The 9872-nt window shown below is 45.9% G+C and overlaps 1 long non-coding RNA gene and 1 pseudogene across 1 annotated transcript; one reads left to right on the forward strand and one right to left on the reverse strand.

Moving 5' to 3' along the window:
• Positions 1-1126: 1126 nt before the first annotated feature.
• On the reverse strand, positions 1127-2445 carry LOC117833720 (uncharacterized). The gene is made up of 2 exons (XR_004635532.2): positions 1480-2445; positions 1127-1403 (listed from the first exon to the last, which is right to left on the reverse strand). It is a non-coding gene; the product is annotated as an uncharacterized lncRNA (long non-coding RNA).
• Positions 2446-4931: 2486 nt separating this feature from the next.
• LOC117833292 (tropinone reductase homolog At5g06060-like) lies at positions 4932-6157 on the forward strand (annotated as a pseudogene).
• Positions 6158-9872: the final 3715 nt, after the last annotated feature.

Raw genomic sequence — 9872 nt, forward strand, 5'->3', positions numbered from 1 at the left:
CCAGACGCGAGAGCGACGAGGGCCCACCGTGTGGGTTTCCCATTTTGCCCCTGGGGCTTGGACACTTGGACGGTCGGACGCGACCATTCTGGCCGGGTAGAGCCGTCGATCGAGGCTGTCTCGTTCAACCCCTTTGCCATTATCTGATTGATAGCGTGAATTTATTTTTAAAAAAACGCCTAATAATGGGGCATGCGATGAGTGAGCACTTGTTTTTTTTCCAAAGCCAAAACTTTGTGTTCATGTGCTAATAAGGTGCATGAATGCATCGATATAAGATAGTCGTGACTACTATACGTATTGTCACACCATCCCTAATATTACTAGCACTATATGTGGAGAACAATGACCAAGCGAGAAGAAAATGGAAATTATGTAGCTAGCGGAAGAGAAGAGAAGCGGAAAAAAGATAGAATAGTGATGTTTGGAGTTGTTCTAAGTCAACCACTTCAAACTTCGGTTCCATGTTAATCTTTATATATTGACTTTGCAAAATATGCAAGTAGATATTTGTTTTCGAAGTATGATTCCATTGAAGTTAATTTTCGATAAGCTTTACGGAATAATTTTTTTAAAAAAATCACTATCAATAGTTGTGTTCCGCGTATCTCGTCGTTGTCCAAAATGTCACAAATTTAAAATGTAATGGCATGTTTAATACTTGTAAAGGAATATGATGAAAAGACTTGTCCATCAGGTCCATTAAAGTGTAATGGCATGTTTAATACTTACTTTGATGCACGGAAAAAATGTTAGTTACAAGGCAAAGTTTTCTACAAGTTGTAGAACTACATATATTTTGATGATGATGTCAAAGTTTAAGACCACATCTATTTTTAACTGGACATTTATTAATGGGACTATTAATAATTTAAAACCACCAAAGAAATTTTCATGGTACCTCTCTCACCGCAAGCATTCACTGATTGTTCCTAAGAGCAACTCGAAGAGTTCCCCCAAAAATTCTTCCCCAAAACGAGGTATTAAGAGCTATGCTAAAAAAAATTTCCTCGAGCCTACCTCCAAAACAAACGCTCCCTAGAGACCCTGATGTCACAATTGCTAAATCAACATGCATAGCATCATCTGGATCTAGCTCTATCTTCACAGTTTCCTGAACAAAATCTTGAGGAACAACATCTGGACTATATTTAAGTTTAGTGCCTGATACATGATACTCCTTTGCAGATGCATTCAAGAAACGTTGATAAGCAGCAGCCCCTGACATTGCACGAGCACTAGCCAGCGAACTTGACTCTCCCCCAAGCCTGTGACCAGCAGCAGCTATCCCTGGCTCCAGAACAAATTCATCTTCATAAGAATCAAAGATTTTGCGACCACTCAACATATGACCACTCAACAACTGACGCCATTTCGGTCATGATTCCAACTCGCCATTTATGCTGAAAACACCAATAGCAAAGTCAGAAAAGGATGAAAGTCCATTAAGAGATAGGATTACTTCTTGAAGATCATTACCTTGTTCATGATCGCAATTATACGAGGGTCACATGCAAGCATGTGCATTCTTTTCAGAGCTTCTGAAGGTGGAGGATTCAACTCGCAGAGAAAAGGAAATTAAATGGGTACAACAGCTTAAGTCAGAACTGGCTGATTGCACATCCAGGATCGTACATATTAGAGATGTGAACTATTTTATATTGGACACTAGAACAATTAACACAATTTTGTGTTCAGCTTTCAGTCTTTGCAAGAGGTCCTAGGCAGAACTTTCAGAAAAAATACACACTGATGTAGCTCCCCAAACCATTAGCCAACACTAAAAATGCATTCTGCTCAGATCAACTGGTTGAGGGGAAGAGTGTGCATCATTCAAGCAGGGCACTGTAAAGGAACTCTGGAACATCTGAAGTATGTTTCGGTGATTGTTATTGAAGGGATCTATTTCTTGTAGCCTTCAGAGCAGGTGGAGGACGGGGTTGACTAACCTCAATCCCAGTATAGCTTGGATCTGCATCCACATCAAGCTGTCTGCCTCTCCAGGTGACTGAAATTTGAGCTATTATGCTCTCTTCCATCTTGTTCCTGATACAAGACCACCTTATGCTATCAATTTCACAGATCATCCAAAAGAATGTGGTAATGCCGACCGTGCTCGAGCTCCCCGTCATGAGTCCCAGCACCGCAGCCACCGCCCGGCCACGAGACCGGCCGTTGCGCCGGCCAGCCGACCGCCTGCCCGCGGAGCATTTGGCCCGATGCTCGCCGCCAATGCCGCACACGCCGCCGCCGCCACCGCGCGAGAGGTGGTCCAGCAGCGTCGCGCCGTGACCACCTACCCTCAAGCCTCGCCGTCCCCTTGCTTGCTGTGGTTGCGCGTCCATAGGAAGCTCGTCGTGGCCACCCGCCCTCGGTCCCGCAAGCGAGCTAGAAGGAGGAGGTGACGGTCGACGGGAAGACGCTCGGGGGCGACCGGCGGCCGGCGCGATGCGGGCGGCGCGCGCGGGGCAAAAGAACGAGCCGCGGGAAGACGGAGGTCCGCGTCGCCAAAATATAATATGGGTGAGGGGTTATTTTTTCGCATCGCTAATTTTTTTTTAAGTTTTGGATGAATTAGAGCTCGTTTTTTTTTCCTAAAAGAAGATATTGAGGCTAAGATTAGCAGTCTTTTGAAGTTTCTTAAGTCAAAGAGGTGACGGTCGATGGGAAGACGCTCGGGGGCGACCGGCGGTCGGCGCGCGCGGGGCAAAAGAACGAGCTGCGGGAAGACGGAGGTCTGCGGATTGGGGAAGATCGCCCATCGCGAAAATATACCGGCGAAGGGTCATTTTTTCGCGGCGTTAATTTTTTTTGAAAGTTTTGGATGGACTAGAGCTTCATTTTTTTCTAAAAGAAAATATTAAATTTAAAATTAGCAGTCTTTTAAAGTTTCTTAACAAAATTTAGTCAATGAGGTGCCTACATCGATGGTACTTGGAAGTACTTGTCCTAAATATACGTTGTACTGGGCATGTAGCAGTTAGAGGAACGGTCCGTCTGAATTGTTTGGATTAATCTTTTTGCCCAAAAACAAAATGTGATCCTCTTTTAAGGGCCCAAAAGGCACAGCCCATTTCAGGTCGAGCCCAGGTCTGGACCATGGGCCACATGCATTTTTCCGTCATTCCGGAGGAGGAGACAACGGCCTGATTCTCATGGGCATTCGCAACGTTGAGTTGGCCCTCGCGCGCCAGCGCGCTCCGTGGCGCGCGACGGGAGGAGCGGGGGCCCACTGGCCACGTGCTGCTGCTGCCGTCCGTTTTTTTTCCTCTTTTTATTTTTTTATTTTAAATTATTTTTTAATGCAATTTGTACAAAGTAAATATTGTTATATGTATAAATTATATGCATAAGTTGCTTAATAACATTTTCGTAAAAGTTACAAATAATGTTATGTGTATAAGTCGTGTATATCATGAAACTGCGTTACAAATTTTATCACATAAGTTGTTGTTAGAGAAAAATTATACATACAAATCATACGTATAAGTTATAAATTACCAAAAATAAAAGTTGATGTTGTTCTTTTAAAAGTTGTACGCATAAGTTCTGGATGCTATTAAAGTTGTGCTAAAAAATTCTCTCGTAAAAAATTGTTAGTAGAAAATTATACGTTAAAATTATGTGTATAAGTTATAATATTCTAAAAATGAAAAGTTGCGGGATTTAAATTTTTTCAAAAATGGAAAGTTCGGGGAAGGTGGGCTATCCGGATTCGATGGCTGGAAGCCATCCCAGCGCACGCTGGTTAGACAGCTCCATAGGCATTGCAGCATTTGGGTTTGACACCAACACTCGCTCCGGTGGTGTAGTTAATGAGTGAGTAGTTAGATTCATGTTTGGCTAATTAAGGTTAATTTATAATTGTAGGTCATTTTGGTATTTCTAGATTTATAACTTTTGTTATTTATCTAGATATGCACTATTTCTTAATATGTAATAAAAATTATGAATGTAGAAATATCAAAACGACTTACAATCCTAGATGGTTTATGATTGTTTTATGATTGACTGGTTTAAACATTCTCTTTTTAGGAAATTATTCCGATCCCTCCAGTTAAAACATTACGGTGCCGGAGTCGAAGCCGGTAAAAGTTCCACCAAAGAAGTCTTAACTTTGTTTGTCATCAAAAAGCCGAACATGGCGCGCCATATGACACTGATAGTAACCTTATCCCTTGGTGCTTAAATTCCATGCATTTTTCTCGCCACTCCTAGCTGACCGGCATGGACAGCCTGAGCTGCAGCCCCATGCCGGCTGCTAATTTTGCGTTTGCATCGACAAGGCTCTTCACGTGACGTCAGAACACTCGTAACATGCGGTAGCTCGAGCGATGTAGACTTTGCTACGGGTCACAAAGTCACTAGCGCGTGAAGCGACAGAACCTCAACGTGGCAGCTGGAACAACGGCGGGCGAGGCCCCGGGGTTGACACCCGGACACCGGAGCACGCCGCGCGACGACGAGCTCTCGGCGCCTATAAATTCCGTTGGGTGACGGGCCGGGGTGTCACGCAGCCGGCGGCAGAGAAACCGACACCAGCTGTATCTTTGTAGGCCCCCTTTTATCCCGGTTTAAAGTTGGCTCGGGATAAAAGGTTCACCAACCGGAACTAAAACTCGGTCACTGGTGGGGGCTCACTAACCGGGACCTTTTATCCTGGTTGCAAAGGCTAGTGGGAAAAAAAGACTTTGAGAGGCCTTTTATCCCGGTTTGAAACACCAACCGGGATAAAAGGGTCCCCAACGAGGTGACTGGAAGGTGGCTGGAAGAGGATTAAATCCTCGAACCCTTTTATCCCGGTTTGTAATACCAACCAGGATAAAAGGGGGTCTTTTATCTCGGTTGGTGTTTCCAACCGGGATAAAAGGGTCCCCACGAGTTAATACAAAAGGATAGCATCCCCTACATACTCAGATGTGGTGTGTAGGTGGGATGGTAAGGAAGCTACGCGCGAGGCTGAAGGTTGTGGGTTCGAATCCCACGAACCGCGGTTTGTATTACCCTTTTATCCCGGTGGAGTGACCTGGGATAAAAGACCCCCCTTGTCCCGGTTGGTTTATCCCGGACTACCAACCGGGACTAATTACTAGTGGTGGCTACGATAGATCATGTCCGGCACGGCGGCGGGAAACAAGGACACACTGCGAACTGCGAGCGCCGACGCCGGCGGGAGGCAGCGGTGGTCTCTCCGCGGCATGACGGCCCTCGTCACCGGCGGCACCCGCGGCATCGGGCGCGCCGTGGTGGAGGAGCTGGCGGCGCTGGGCGCGGCGGTGCACACGTGCTCGGAACGAGGCCGACCTCCGCGCCCGCCTCGCGGAGTGGGACGCCGCCGCGGCCACCAACCACCGCGGCACCGTCCGCGACGTGTCCATCCGGGACCAGCGCAAGCGGCTGCTCCGCGACCAACCTCGAGTCCACGTACGTGTACCACCTCTGCCAGCTCGCCCACCCGCTCCTCAGGGCGTACGTCCGGCTCCCGTCGTGCTCGTCTCCTCCGTCTGCGGCGTCGTCGCCGTCTGCACGGGCTCCATCTACGCGGCTACGCCATGGCCAAAGACGCCATGAACCAGCTCGCCAAGAACGTGGCGTGCGAGTGGGCCAAGGACGGCATCAGGGCCAACGCCGTCGCGCCGTGGTACATCAGGACGCCGCTCGTCCAAGGTGTAAGCAGATTAATCTGGAATAATCGCGCGGCTGCTTTGATTATTGTGCATCAACCTGTGTAATTAGGTAATCTCACGCGGTAATTGCTAATTAATGGTGACCTTTCTGCTGCACGTCCGCAGGATCTGTCGAGGGAGGAGTACGCGGAGAGCATCCTGGGGCGGACGCCGCAGCGGCGCGTGGGCGAGCCGGAGGAGATCTCGTCGCCGGTGGCGTTCCTCTGCATGCCCTGCGCGTCCTACATCACCGGAACAGACTATCTCCGTCGACGGCGGCATGACCGTCAACGGCGTCTACCCAGCCAACGGCTTGTACAAGGACAACGAAGCAATGGCATCGTCTACAGGCCTCTACCGTACATGCTGTTCCTACGAACGCATTTCCATGCACCAGTAAAATAGCTACCTACAGCGAGAAGAGAGCAGCAATAATAAAGCGCGACAACTACTAGTACAAGATTAACACGATTACAGTCGGTGACTAAACACAGGATCAACTATATGGATCATCATCCATCTGAAGATTTAGCAAATAAAAAAAACAACCATGCTGCTAAAAGTTTTATTTATTGAATAAAACCAAGCTGATACATGACGAGGTGCATCCATCATCTTTATTTCTCATCACAAGCACTGGCAGTAGGGTGTGAAATTAAGGAAAATAAAGTAAAGGGATTGGGGATCATCGATACGAGAGAGAGGATGCCCAGCTGGTAATTTCAACGAGAGACATCGATCATGGATGGATTCATAGCCATGGGCGCACGAAGACGCCCAAGGAATCAACCAATCCTCCGGTCTTCCCAAAGAAGCCCACAATGGTTCTGTTTTTATTCTCAGGAAGGCTGAGAGGAGTACGGCCTGTTTCTTTGCCATACGGCCCACATGTCCTCAGATTTGTTATGAATTTCAGTGATGTCACAACAGTAAAACCTTGAGATTGACCAACTGTTCCTGTGATTTCTGTAGCGAACATGGCTCATGGGCTTTGTGATTTTGGTAATTAAGGCCCTGTTTGGCATGGATCCAACTTCGGGTGGAGCTGCTCCACTCCAAAACTCCACATGGAGCCAGCTCCGCTCCAAAACTCCAGAACAAAAATGGGATGTTTGGCTAGATGGGTGCTCTCAGCTCCAAAAAAGATCGTTTTCAGTGTGGATTGCCATTATTGCCCCCAATTAAGGCCCCACTTGTCATCCTCTCTATCCCATCTTCTTCTTCCCTTTTTTCCACTGCACTATGCCGCACACGGGAGACCCTCCACGGGCGGCTGGCTGGGCGGCGATGGGCGGGGGGTTAGGCGGTGGGCGGCGACGGGCGACGGACGGCGACAGGCGGCGGGCGGTGATGAGCAGCGACGGGCGGCGACGGGCGGCGGGGCTGGCCGGCAACGGGGGCGGCGACGGGCGGCGGGCGGTGACGGGCGGCGGGGCTGGCCGGCCACGGGAGCGGCGACGGGCGGGGCTCTGGCGGCGAGTGGGACTCGGGAGAATAGAAGGGAGAATAGAATGAAACGTTTTTCTGTGTAACCAGTGGCATTGGTGGGTAATTACCCACCAACTCCACGAGGAGGTTCAAAAGAGAGGTTTCTGGAGTAGCAAAAGAGGTGCTCCGAAACTCCACGTCCATTTGCACTACAGCTCCATGGAGTTGGCAACTCCATGGAGTTTTGGAGTTGGGGTGTTTGGCTGAATTTTTTGATGGAGTTGCTGGAGTTTAGGAGTGGAGCCGTGCCAAACAGGACCTAAGTGACAACATAGGTTATTGGGACTAATGCTTTGTCTAGCATGTATCTTGTAGGTTTTCTAGGTTCCAAGAATGTAAAGCAAACCATAGTAAGGTCGGTATTCTTGATATCCAAATCATGGTATTCAAGTATCTAAACTATGATATTCAAGTGACCAAGCCATGGTATCAAGTATTATTCCATGGTATTAAAACATCCAAATGATAGAGAAAATCCGAGCCTTTGTGGCAAGTCAAGGGGTGTCCCGGAAGAGACTTGATGACCGGGAAACAATACTTTTATGTGAGTGCTTCAACAATGTAGACTAGTGGTAGCTTAGTGCCTACCGATACCACGGGATAAATCATCGTGTCAAGAGTTTACTTCACCTCATCCTCACTTCTTATGTCTTATGTGCTTTACTTTCTTAGTGTAGTATCTTGCTAGGATTGGCTCTAGGTTGCAAAATTTATTTTGGGATGAGGGTTTCACACTAGATTAACCTTAGTTGCACATCTTGATAGCACGATCTAGTTTAAGTTTGATGCAAAAGTAGTGGAAACCATAGGTTAAGATTTTAAGTTGCCTAATTCACCTCCTCCCCTTCTTAGGCTACGAGCACCAGTTCCTTCCAATTTCTTTCGCATATTCCGTGGGTCCAAAGTTGATCTAAAAAAGAAAAATAAATAGAAATTAAAACATGAATGCTATCTTGTATCAGAGATATAAAATAATTAAGTATTTATTTTAGTTGGGGGTGTGAATGCAATCACAGCACTGATCGAATCCAGAGTAAAATCGTTGCAGAAGTTCACTCCCTAATAACATTTATCTTCTCATAATTTTCAGCTGAAAACTTGTGCAACCATAGATGACAATAAATAGTTACAATATAGTCTTCGGATAGTAAGGTATGATGTTATACACTGTCCTACAAATTAAATAAGATATATTCATATATGAACTTTGCAAACAGCACAATTTCTATTTAGGAAGTGATGATTCTAGTAGTTTAAAGTCTGTGAACCCAGATAATAGTTAACGTGTTTCTTTTAGGAAACAAATAGTTTACGGGTTATACATGCCAACAACTAAACACTTCAAGACACAGTGGATGCATGGAAAATTTCATATCGGTATAGGCATGTGTATATGTGATCCTTAATTTTAGATGTATGTTAAGAGGCAGTGACCATTCACTCACTCCATCAAATTTCCAAACATGTGTCCCACCTCGATGTCAATGTAGGAATACTCAAATGACACAATGCAATCTCCATGGTTAAGTTTGACTCTTTCAAGGCGCCATGGTACTCGTTGGGGTTCAATCTTGTTCGGCCCTCCTGATCCGCCCTTGGGTCCATCCCTGTAAGGCTCCAGAAGCTGTATCTGAATGATGGAATAGTTCTCATTAGCAATGTTTCAAAAAGCTAGTTTGGTGCTCATAGGCCGTATTGCTCCGCCTAGCGCATCAATTAATAACATGTAAGCTAGAAAGAATATAACTGTTGATAGAACTGAAAAAAGGTTAAGACCGTAACAAAGGAGGTAAAGTTGCCTAGTATTTGTTTTTGACAGCTCAGACGAGTGGGAGTCATGGAATTGTATTAGCATCAAGAAACAGAAGTAATTTTCAAAACCTTTTCATGAGGTTGAACAAATAAAATTAATCATGACGGAATATATGCTGAAATCACAATTAAATATAGCATAAATTTCTCATTGCCATGAGAATCACCTCTGTTGAGCGGAAGGTTGCATATATAACAAGCTCTATCACTTTCAAAGAAGCATCAACTTCTTTGTCGCCTTTTTTGGTTATGTATCCTTGTGCTATAGTGAAGTATCCAACAATAGCCCACTGACCCTCGTACACTTATATTTTCCACAAAAAATAATGAGAATAAAGTATATTGCATGGCAAAAAGCAAGATTACAACATAACAAAATATACGTAAAATAATAATAAAAAAACAATATCATCTTGCTAAGCACACTCACCGGTCCATCTCGAACACAAGGGAAAACGAATTGTGCGAGTTACCATCACGAATGTGGGTGCCCTGTGCACGAGCGATGATATTACTTGACGAATCAGGACCATCACGCAGTGTCCAGTGGTTAGCGGCGGTCAAATCTTGGGCCAAACCGGTCTCTCACGCATGGTTGGCCGACGGGATCCATAGCTTTTCGGGGTGGTTGTATTGGCAGGGTTGATTTAATTTCGATAATGTTGGAAGAAGCCATGAGCAAGAAGATGATTGTATGTGGGTTCTAAGTGGGCCTGTGAGGAACGAGCAGAGCAGATTGACGGTTATTCATAGGAGTGGGATGGACAAGCTAAAGCAAAGTTAGCTACAATTTTGCACTTACCTCCTCATGTAATTTGGTTGACCATGATTTGGATAATGCCCATCCTCATCTTCATCTATAGTAAAATTTTTAGAATGTCTGCAAACTCTTTTGCACTCCAGCAC

This window comes from Setaria viridis, chromosome 8 (genome assembly GCF_005286985.2).
Source record: "Setaria viridis chromosome 8, Setaria_viridis_v4.0, whole genome shotgun sequence".
Classification (NCBI taxonomy): domain Eukaryota; kingdom Viridiplantae; phylum Streptophyta; class Magnoliopsida; order Poales; family Poaceae; genus Setaria; species Setaria viridis.